A 12821-nucleotide genomic window follows, 5' to 3' on the forward strand; every position below is an offset into this window, starting at 1 on the left:
CAAATCTAAGAATGAGCTGGAGCTTGGAATTCAGGAAGTCAATAGAACACTCAATTATCTCAACTAAAAAAGGCCTTCACCAAGATACATTGTATTAAAATTATCAAAAGTCAATGACAAAGACAGAATTCTCAGGGCAGTCAGGGAAAAGAAGATGGTAACCTATAAAAGAAAACCCATTAGATTATTGTCAGCCTTCTCAGCACAAATCTTACAAGCTAGATAAGAGTGGAATCAAATATTTATACTATTAAATGAAAGGAACTACTAGCAAAGAATAATGTATCCAGCTAAGCTCTCCTTTAGATATAAAGGAGAAATAAAGACCTTTCCAGACATACAAAAATTGAGGAAATTCTCCGCCACGAGGCCTGCAACACAGGAAATACTGAAAGGGGTCAGCTCACCTAAAACAAAATGACAATAACAAAAAAAAAACATGATAGAAGCAGAAGAGTGAAATCCTTATGAGGAACAGAGCATTATAAGCTTAAAAATAAGAAGAGATTTGCTATAGCAAGAAAGTAACGAATGTTCAGCATACATAGGGTCAAATTGAGATAACAATGACTGAAAAAGGGAGGATTCAAAGATCCAAATTCGCAAAGGGGAATGGGGTTAAGGCACGCGCAGAAGAAAATGGACGACTGTATATATATAAAACTATCCTTTTCATATTTGTAATGGTAACCACATGCCAGAGATTCAAAACTGAAGTATATAACACGAAACAAGAAAGACCAGAAGGAAAATCCATAAAAGTCAATCAAAATAAAGAAAACAGACACACAAGGCCAAGGAAGCAATGGAAACACCAAGCTACCAGAAAGCAAAAGATAAAATGGCTATAAGAAGACTTATATTTCAATAATCACCCTAAATGTAAATGACTGAACTCACCAATAAAAAGGCACAGAGTTGCAAATTGGATCAAAAAACAAAACACAACCATATGCTGCCTCCAAGAGACACATCTCAGTTCCAAAGACAAATATAGATTCAAAGTAAAAAGGTGGAAAATGATATTTCAAACAAATGGCATTCTGAGAAATGCAGGAGTAGCAGTACTAATATTGGACGGAAGAGTCTTCAAAATAAAAAAGATAAAGAAAGATACTGAGGGACACTTCTTAAAGATAAAGAGAATTATGGACCAAGAAGACATCACACATTAATATCTATGCTCCCATCAGGGAGCCCCAAAATATGTAAAGCAATTACTAACAGAACTAAAGAGAGAAACAGACCAAAATGCTATGGTAGTAGGGACCTAAATACCCCACTGTCGGATATGGATAGATCATCCAAACAGAAAATCAATAAGGAAATTGCATCCTCAAATGACACATTAGACCAACTGGACACAATTGACGTTTATAGAGTCTTTCATCCAAAAACAGCTGCTTATACATTCTTCTCTAGTGCACTTGGAACATTCTCCAGATTCGACCACATACTGGGACACAGGGGTAGCCTCAACAAATATAAGAGGGTTGAAATCATACCAACCATATTCTCTGATCATAATGCTTTGAAACTAGAGATCAACTGTGAAAAGAAATCAGGAGAACCACAAATACATGGAGATTAAACAACATGCTACTGAAGAATAACTGGGTCAGAGAAGAAATGAAAAGAGAGATCAAGAAATATATAGAAACAAATGATAATGATAGTACAACATATCAAAACTTTTAGGACATGGAAAGAGTGGTCATAAGAGGAAAGTTCATATCATTACAGGTCTACCTCCAAAAACGAGAACGAGCCCAAATAAACAATCTAATGCTTCATCTTAAAAAACTAAAAATGGAAGAACAAATGAAGCCTAAAGTCAACAGAAGGAAAGAAATCATCGAAATTAGAGCAGAAATAAATGAAATTGAAAACAAACAAACAAACAAAAAAACAATAGAAAAAAATAAATACAACAAAGAGCTGGTTCTTTGAGAAGCTTAATAAAATTGAAAAATCCCTAGCTAGACTCACTAAAGAAAAAAGAGAAAAGACACAAATAAAAAAAATGAGGGATGTAAGAGGGGAAATTAGACACTGCAGAAATACAAAGGATCATACAAGTATACTATGAAAAAGTATATAAAACCAAATTTAATAACCTAGAAGAAATGGACTGGTACTTAGAAAAATACAAACTTCCCAGACTGAATCAAAAAGAACTGGAAAATGTAAATAGACCGATCAGTAGTATGGAAATTGAAACAATTATCAAAAACCTACTAAAAGTAAAAGTCCAGGACCAGATGGCTTCACCAGTGAATTCTACTAAACATTCAAATAGATTTAATACCTATTCTCTTCAAACTCTTACAAAAAATTGAAGAGGAGGCAATAATTCCCAACTCATTTTGTGAGGCCAATATCACCCCGATACCAAACCTGGTAAAGATAATGCAAAAAAGAAAACTACAGACCAATATCTCTCCTGAACACAGAAGCAGAAATCCTAAATAAGATACTAGCAAACCGAATACAGAAACATATTGAAAAAATTATGCACCACGATCAAGTGGGATTCATCCCAGAGGCACAGGGATGATTCAACATATGCAAATCAATTAATATGATATACCACATAAACAAATTAAAAAATAAGAATCATATGATCACATCAGTAAATACAGAAAAAGCCTTTGACAAGATACAACACCCATTTATGATCAAAACACTTAACAAAATCGGAATAGAAGGAAAATACTTTAATATAATAAAGGCCACGTGTGGCAATCTCTCAGCCAACATTATACTTAATGGTGAAAAACTAAAAACCTTCCCTCTAAGATCAGGAACAAGGCAAGGCTGTCCACTATCGCCACTGTTATTCAATATAACATTGGAGGTCCTAGTGAATACAATCAGGTAAGAGAAAGATAGAAAAGGCATCCAGATAGGAAACGAAGAAGTCACTATTTGCGGGTGACATGATTCTCTATATAGAAAACTCTAAAGACTCCACAAGAACATTACTAGAAACAATAAGCAAATACAGTAAAGTTTCTGGATACAAAATTAATGTTCAAAAATCCATACCGTTCCTATACTCTAATAATGAAATGTTAGAAAAAGAAGTTAAAAAATAATTCCTTTTGCAATTGCAACAAAAATAATAAAATATTTAGTAATAAATCTAATGAAACATGTGAAAGACCTACATAATGAAAACTACAAGACTCTATTAAAAGAAATCAAAGATTATACAAATAAATAAAAAGATATTCCATGTTCTTGGGTTGGAAGAACCAACATAGTTAAAATAACCTTATTTCCTAAAGTATTATACAGATTTAATGCAATCGCCATCAAAATCCCATTGGCATTTTTTAAGGAAATGGAACAAAAAAATCATCAGATTTGTATGGAGGCATGAAAGACCCGAATTGCCAAAGCCATCCTGAGAAAAAAAGAAGGAGTCTGGAGGCATCAGTCTGCCCAACTTCAAATTATACTACAAAGTGACAGTAATCAAAATGACATGGTATTGGCAGCAAAACAGACACACGGTCCAGTGGAACAGAATCGAGAGTCCAGAAGTAAACCTATATTTATATGAGCAAATAATTTTTAACAAAAAAGCCAAAACATGCAGTGAAGAAAGGAAATCCTCTTCAATAAATGGTGCTGGGAAAACTGGAAAGCCACCTGCAAAAGAATGAAACTAGACTACTGTCTATTACCATGCACCAAAATTAACTCAAAATGGATTAAGGACCTGAATATAAGATCTGAAATAATAAAATGCATAGAAAAAAACATAGGAACTAAATTCAAGGACGTTGGACTTAAAGAGGATTTTATGAATTTTACCTCAAAAGCAAGAGAAGTGGCTATGGCCATGCCACCCTGAACGTGCCCGATCGTGTCTGATCTCGGAAGCTAACCAGGGTCAGGCCTGGTTAGTACTTGAATGAGAGACCACCTAGGAATACCAGGTGCTGTAGGCATTAAAAAAAAAGCAAAAAAAAAAAAAGCAAAGGCAGCTAAAATAAATGAATGGGACTACATCAAACTAAAAAGCGTCTGCTCAGCAAAAGAAACCATCAACAAGATAAAGAGAGAACCATCCGAATGGGAAAATATATTTGCAAACAACACCTCCAATAAGGGCCTAATATCCAAAATATACAAAAAACTCATACGACTCAATATCAACAAAAAAACAAATGATCCAATCAAAAAATGGTCAGAGGACCTGAACAAACACTTCTCCCTAGAGGACATACAAATGGTCAATAAATATATGAAAAGATGTTCAACATTGCTAGCTATTACGGAAATGCAAAACAAAACCACAATGAGATACCATCTCACACCTGTTAGAATGGCTATAATCAACAGGACAAATAATAACAAATATTGGAGAGGATGCGGAGAATAGGAACCCTCGCTCACTGCTTTGGTACTGCAAATTGGTACAGCCACTATGGAAGACAGTATGGAGGTTCCTCAAGAAACTAAGGCTTGATCTGCTATATGATCTAGCAATTCCTCTACTGGGTATTTACCCCAAAGACTTGAAAACTCATATCCGAAAAGATATTTGCACACCGATGTTCATAGCACCATTATTCACAGTGGCCAGGACATGGAAGCAACTGAAGTGTCCTATGATAAATGACTGGCTAAAGAAGCTGTGGTAAATATATACAATGGAATATTACTCAGCCATAAGAGGAGATGAAATACTGCCATTTGCTACAACATAGATAGACCTTGAAATAATTGTACTAAGCGAAATAAGCCAGACAGAAAAAGTTGAAAATCACATGATATCACTTATATATGGGATATAAACCTAAAAGCAACAAATGAACAGGACAAACAGAGACTCATGGACATGGACAGTGGACTAGAGTTTTATTAGAGGGTAGGGAGAGGGAGAATGGGGGAGGTAGACGGGTGAAAAAATTTAAATCATTTCTAAAATTAAAACAAAATTAACAGTATGTGTTGAACATTTATCATGTTATTAAAATTTCTCCTAAAACGCTCTTAATGAGTTTATAATTGTATCCACTCTATTTACTGGCAATTTATGATATTTCTAAGTTTTTAATCTTACATGTAATCTGACAACATATATTCTTCTATATAAATCTTCGAGCTCATCTCTGTTTATGGCATTTTAAAATAAAAACATATTTATTTCTCATTTTTCCATAAGCTGGTTTGTAATTATCATGTTTTAATAACCTTTAAATGAGGGATATATAAATAGGTTACCACTTCTCAGTGGTCTGTCAAACTCAGAAACTTAGTCTCTATCCTGTGCTTTATTAAACAATACTAAAACAATGGTTTTAGATAAGATAGCAATTCAACTTTGGTCAGTACAATAAATATTCATATCTATTATGATAAGAATTTTATAATTATTATTCATAAAATAAATTTATATCATCGTGAAATTTATTCTTCATTGTTGATACATTTCTGAGTGGTCAGAAATGTATTTATCATCATTTAAGTATGTCTGGAATGTAAATTCCAAAGCTAGAAGATCAGTCTTTAAGAGATAAACAAATAGGTTAGACTGATGGTACCCACGCTTGAAACCAAGTTTTATATAATTTAATATTTAAAGGACTTTTATGAACTTTGGGTTTAGTAAGAATTTTAAAGAGAAAGTGGTGCATAGATTGTATATTCCTGGATAGCTTCCTGGAGGCAGTTGAATGTCTGTCATTCCTGAAAGACAACTCAACTTTTCTAGGGCAATACTTATATCATGACTGTGAAAGGGAGTCAGGGAGTAGATTTTGCGAATGGGAAAGAGAAGGAGTTTCTTAAGTGATGAGCCTGGTAATGATCATCTTTTGTGCATAATTTTCTAAACAATCTTACTTAGACCTGAAGAGCTTTCTCCAAAGATGAGTAAGCCAGAACTAAATGTCAAATCCTAGCCTAAAGCAAAGTTTTCTCTTTTTTAAAAGTGAAAAATTATGTCTGAATTATTAAGAGACTAGACGTCCCATATTGTCATGAATTTTTGCAATGTGATTGATTATGTAGACACTGTCAATAGTATATCATAGTCAGTTTGTATGATGAGTTAATACTTTGTCCCCTTTATGTTTTCTTAAAATATATGCTATTTGGATGGAAATATCTAAAAGATTTTTAATGACATTGTTAATATTCTATGAAAATTGACACATGAAATTGATAATAGCTTGTGAAACTCAATGATAATGCACCTAAATATATTTTCAGACCATTGTTATTCCAAATATTGCTGAGGCAAAAATAGATGCAGATTGTGGGATGGAAGTTGTATGTCACACTGGAGTGTGCTCATTCTCTTCAACTCGCCACAGAATGGGTCTCAGTATTATCTTCCTACAGCCATATGGCAAAGTAAATGAAGCTACTATCTTCTCCCACACTCCTGAGAAAGTCAGGTAGCTCACTTGTCAGGGAAGCATGAAGAGCTGAAAATACCACTTCTCTCTGGGAGCTTGGAACTCTTTGTTCATGGTCTCCAAGGTGAGCGACTTCTGAAATCGATGAAGCCCCTGAAAGTATATAAAATTTTTGTAAAGTTCAGTATGCATAGTGGAGGGGAAAGGTAAGAGTCAGATTTGCAATGTTGTGTGTGATTCCAAATAGGTGAAGAACCACAGTTTCTACTAACATGATCATGGGGAGAAGATTTTAAGTACAAAGTTGTCACTACATTTTTTTACTTACAGTGAAAATATTTTCCTATTTTCTGAACCAAAACTAGAAGCATCAGCAGACATATGGTCTAACAAAAGTACAGTGTTCTGCTCTATTTGGTTTAATTGAGGCTCTCTGACAAAATCTTGGACAGATGGTGGGTGTGAGGTTTCTAACAAACCCCTTCCTTTCTCTTCTCAAGTGTGTTTGTGATCACATCAAAGTCCCGGCCTCAGTTCTTGAGCTTACACAGTCAGGACAGAGACAAGGCCGTGGCTTCTGTCCTCCAGGCACTTATAAGTCTAGGGTAGAAACAGCTACACAGGCTCATCATCTCAATAAAAGTTTTGTGTAGGGGTCAAATTCTCAAAAGAAAAAAGGACCTGTTAAAAAGCATTTCCTTTTTTATAAATTATGCCAGCTTTCATTTGCATTTTTTTCCCTGGCTTTATTGAAATATAATAGACACTTAATTCCTCATATTTACATCATATAATTTAATAAGGTTTTTTTCAATTATAGTTGGCATACAGTAATATATTAGTCAGGTGTACAGCATAGTGATTAGAGATCTATATAACTCACAAAGTAATCACCCCACTAAATTTAGTACTCTTCTTCCCCCTTACATATTTATTACAACATTATTAACTATTCGCCTTATGCTATGCTTTATATCTCATGTCTGTTTCGTAACTACCCATTCATACTTCTTAATCCCTTTGCCTTTTTTTACCATCACGCCCATCTCCCTCTCATCTAGTAGCCCTCAAAATACTTTCTGTTTCTATGAGTTTGTTTCCGTTATTTTTTTTGCTGTTGTTGTTTATTATGTTCTTTAGATTCCACATGTAAGTGAAATCATGTGGTATTTGTCTTTATCTGACTTACTGAATTCAGTGCAATATCCTCTAGGTCCATCAAGGCAATATCTTTTTCCATTCCCTTCCTTTTTTAGTCTCTATGTGTCTTCTAATCTGAAGTAGGTCTCTTGTAGGCTGCATATGTGGGCATATTCTTTTCTTATCCATTCAGCCACTCTATATTTTGGATGGAGTATTTAATTCTTTTCCATTTGACATACTTGTTGATAAGTATGTATTTATTATCATTTTTTATTCATGTTTTTGATACTTGTTTTTCTTCTTAAAGAAGTCCTTCCAACATTTCCTGTAATGTTGGCTCGATGTTGATAAATTCTTTTTGCTTATGTTTGTCTGAGAAGATCTTTATCTACCCTTCAACTCTAAATGATAGCTTTGCCTTAAAGTATTCTTGGTTGTAGATCCTCAACTCTGGCCCTCACTCCAACAACTCAGTGTCCCCCTGTAAGTCCCTGGTGCCCCTCAAGCAGCTGACATGGTGCTAGTGCTCAGATCGAGCGAGTCTGTCATTGCAAAAGTCTGCTCACGGACATGGCCCTTTTAAGAGATATCTGCAGCTGTAGGCTGCTGCTGCCTTAACCTCTGTCCCACTCAGCCACTCGGGACCAGGAAGTCTCAAGTCTTCAACCCTTGTACCTCCTACTGTTGCAGGGTGGTTTCTTATTTCTCTCCTTAGGTGTAAGGCTTCTGTTCCTCTAGATCTCCCAAGCGACTCTGCTTGCTGTTTGCTCTGTGTTTCCGTCACAACTTTGATTTGGTTTGAAAAGGGGATGAACAAAGCCTCTATCTTCTACATCTTTTTGCTCCGTCAATCCTACATTTTTTAACCTGTAGATGACTAATGAGAATCAGACTTCATATTTGAAAATATTTAAAATTTTTCTTTCTAGTATTTCTACTGCTATACCCTTTTAAGATTACAAGTCTTAGAAATAAGTGATTTTAAAGTATCTAAGTCTTACACAGCAGACATTCAGTGTCCACTAGGTTTGTCAGTATAGTGGACAGTCTGCCTAATGGTAGGCTGGGCCCACATCACATCACAGGGTGTGGGGTTCAGGGGGAGATTTTGAGCAGCTTTTTAGTTGAGCCCTGATAGGAACTCAATGAATGTTGAATAAATGAAAGGTGGATACGTATACCAGGAAGTTTTCAGAGGATGGAACTTCTAGGATTCTGAAGGATCGGTTTTGATTGGATCAGCAACAGGCAATGCTGTTTTCAGCCTGAAGGCCCCAGCCCCTATGGCAGGGAGAGCAGAGCTGGTCAAAGATGACAGAGCTAATTTCTGCTCTGTCATTTGTCATTCTGAACAGAACCAAAAAGACTAGGTTTCACACCCTAAAACCTTCTCTTCATCTGTAATTAGGTCTTCATAAGAAGAGTCATATGAGAGCCAGAAAAACAATCACCGAGTCTTTTATGCTGACTCCTCTGTGCAGATCCAGGGAGGGCAACTTCACAGATGATGTATTTATGAGAACAAATAGTGCTCCGGTGGAATAGAGAAAGACACATCAGGGAGTACTAGGTCTGTGCACAACAGGCTTTAGAAAGGATAATATGTCATTTGACTCAATAAATGTTCCTTTTCAAGTGTTTAGAAACTGTCGTTTGCAGTTAAGCCTCAGTAGTGACATTTGTTAGCACATACTGAAATGAGAAATATTCTATTGATATTGAGGTCCCAGTCCTGTGACAATTAGATGTTGTAGTGAATGCTGTGGTATGCCATCCAGGACCTGGAATGTTGACTGCTGGAAGCTCCCACTCCAGTCCTCTTCAAATTGCCTCACTGATGGAAGTTGCCTCAATTTCATTATGCCTAACAGAATGTACAATGGCCTGTCAATTGGAGGTGACAATGGCCCTTTGCCTCAATTGATATTACTCCTCAGAGTCATTCAATCCCATAGCTTTCTGTTTCAATAGTATCTCAGTTCAACTTCTTCCTCTTCCCATTCTTGCTTTCCTCATCCCTCACAGAAATTGTTCCTGTGCATACTCCCTGATAAACCTCCTGAATACCAATCTCAAAGTCTATACCCAGGGAGCTCATCTGCAACAAATGCTTTAGGATTAAACTATCGAAAATAGGAAGCTGCCACCAATTTTTGATGTTGGTAAGCTTGACTTTTTCACAATGTAAGGTTATTCTTGTCTCCCAGGTATTGTCTAAGGAAGTGATTCTCAACCAGGGACAATTTTGTTCTCCAAGGGACATGTGTGGAAATATTTTTGGTGGGTCACAAAAATTTGTTGGTGGTTTGAGAGCATGAAAGGGGAAGGATACTACTGGCATCTAGGGGATGCTAGTCAGGGATGCTGCTAAACATTCCACGATGCCCAGGATAGCCCATGATGTCAATAGCGCTGAGATTGAGAACCTCCTGTCTAAGGGATTCCAATGAAACAATTTACTGCAGGAGTTTCCTAGATGAAAACTCCCCAGCAAGAGCTATCATCTGGGCCAGTGGGTCTCAAAGTCATGTTGTACATCAGAAACCCTGGAGGGCTTTATAAAGCACACATTGCTAGGCCCACCACCAGAGTTTCTGATATAGTAGATTTGGGGACTGTAGTGGGACCTGATCATTTGCATTTCTAACAAGTTCCTGGGTGAAATTTCTGCTGTTGATCTAAGGACCTCACTTTGAGAACCACTAGGCAAGGCTTAGCTATCTTGTACCTGAATTGGTACCATCAAAGACATATGCCTTTGGGATGACAAGAGCCATGCTTTTGCCGTTGCTTTTCTCAAATGCTCATATCCCACATCGAGCTTTATTTTTGTCTATCAGATATTCTGTTTGATTAGAGTTATTGTTGTCCAACTACATTTCTGAGGAAATGAGCAGAGTAGCCACCATGCAATTCCTCTTTGATAGGAGGAAGGTGTCGAGGAGAAGCTTGATGGGTCCCAGCTATTGGGAAGGGTTGGAACTTTGAGGAGGGAGAAAGACTGAAGATTTGAGTTCAAGCACATGGGTGATAATTTAATCAAGCATGCCAAATAAAACCTCTGTACACTGAGGCTCAGTGGAGCTTTCTGATTCATGAATACACTAATATGCTAGGAGGGCATCACACATGGATTTCATGAGAAGATGGCACGGAAGACTCATACACTCTGCCTGCACTCAATCTTACTCTATATGTTTCTTCATTTGGCTGTTCCTGTCTGTATCTTTTATAACACAAATTTAATCGTTAGTATGACAGTTTCAGTAAGTTCTGTGAATTTCTCTAGTGAATTATTAAAACTGAAGAGGTTATGGGAGCCCCTGAGTTTATAGCCAGTTGGTCAGAAATGAAGGTGTCCTCAAGACTTTGAAGTGGGAAGCATTATTAAATTCCACTATCAAAGATACCACATGTGGCACAACTGGGATTGCTTTTTTACTGAGATTGTGGTTAGTCCGTTGTCATTCTCTACTATCTGTCTGGAGTTTTAGGGGACTAGCCTGGTGATTTAATGTAGTTATGTTGGGGACCAGCATTGCTACATTCTGTTTGGTTTTAAGGGTAATACTAATCTCTGAAATTCCCCCAGAATGCAAAGCAAAGCTGTTTTCAATTTTCTGTATTGGCAGGTGGACATATGTAGAGTGTTCACAGACTTCTATTTGGCTTCCTCTACTATAATAGCTCTTACATCACATATTAAGGAGTTAATGCATAAGTTCTGCCAACTCTTACATATGTCCTTCAAAATATAATTTGGGTGGTAGAAGAAATGACTACTGGGTTGGTCATGGACACAGTGGATCCTCTATAAGCCAGATCGAATCAGGACTCCAGTTATTACCTGGCTTTCATATATCCCTACTCAGACAGGCAGGCCAAGATGATGCTTTGGGTCTCTAGGTACCTTATCAACTCAGACACTGCATACCACAGTCATTGAAATATTTAGGTATTTTCTTTTTCCCAGTGTATTACTACTCAAGTGAAGGACCACTTGTCCTTTTATAAAAGGACTGGAGATGTCACTAGTGAACATACTTGCTGTAGTATTACAGGCTTCTCCTGCCTAGGGACCTGGACTCTCCTTCAGTCTGTGGAATCTAGGTCTGAACACAGGTGTAGAAACTGGAAAAGCGATTACGCCATTTTGCTGGAGCAGCTCTTCTCAGTCCTCTGATCATCCATCTTTGTTTCATCTTGATTGTGTAGACTGGACATTATCTTTGCTGTCTATCCATTTGTTTTATTTGTAAGTATAACATGTTCTATTACCTCCATTGCTTTTTGGTTACCTCATGACCTTGCATTTATTATAAAAATTGTCCCCTCTTGCTTCTGATATTTAAGTGCAGCACCCAAATGCTACTTTTTGGGAGATTTTATCATCCTTATTGCTATCAAGGAACCCAGGCCTATATCATCATCTCTTGCTTTCAGACCTGGCTTACAGAGCATAGTCACCTCTGAGATTCTCAGTGACACAGTTGCCCTGTAACCGGTGTATTTTTTATTGTTTGGTAAATGGTATCTCCCATGCAGCCAAGAGAATATAGTTAGCTGGTTGGTTTTCTAGCCTTGAGTACTCCATTCCATGAAGCACGACTATTTCTCTGAGTCTTTGATTCCCTAGTCTATTGTCTGTCATAGTCCTTCTGGCATGTTCACTTCATGTACATGGACTGTTGCTATCTCCAATGTTCTAAGAATCATTCAAGCATGGCAATTAACTCTGTCTTTGGGGGGATTTGCCATGATATTCAATCCTGTATCATGGGAGAGTACTTCCATATAAATAAACTTTTACACAACGATTCTGCCTCACTTGATCCAGACCTCCAAAATACAATCCCTTATATCAATTTCTGCCGGTTCATGTTAACTTGGTCTTATGGCTTCTTTTTTGGAGATAGTACTTTCCTCTCTTATTAAGCCTGGTACCTTTCTAGTATCTGGAAATTTTATGTTATGACTTAACCTGAGTTATTGGTTTGTATCTAGGAGAGGATTTGAGGGTAGGTCCTAAAGGAGGTGTGTGTTATCTTGCAATGCAGAGACCAGTTTATCATCTTTAAGCAAGAAAAGATCATTCTAGTCTTTAAGAAGAAAGAGTAGGCAACTCTAGCAGGCCCACAGATTTCAAAGATATCTAGAATTCTAAATGTTCAAGTGCATGAGCCCAAATATTTCCATCATGTGTCTCAGGGCCCTACCCCTTTCCAAGGGCCTTGACCTTGGCATAGAAGACTTTCGAGTGTTGAGGATTCAACCTCTCACGAAGCTCGCCTACTCATAAAT

General features: G+C 36.9%; 1 pseudogene; it reads left to right on the forward strand.

Moving 5' to 3' along the window:
- Positions 1–3840: 3840 nt before the first annotated feature.
- Positions 3841–3959, forward strand: LOC120584486 (uncharacterized; annotated as a pseudogene).
- The last annotated feature ends 8862 nt before the right edge of the window (positions 3960–12821 follow it).

This window comes from Pteropus medius, unplaced genomic scaffold, assembly GCF_902729225.1.
Source record: "Pteropus medius unplaced genomic scaffold, Ma_sr-lr_union100, whole genome shotgun sequence".
Taxonomy (NCBI): Eukaryota; Metazoa; Chordata; class Mammalia; order Chiroptera; family Pteropodidae; genus Pteropus; species Pteropus medius.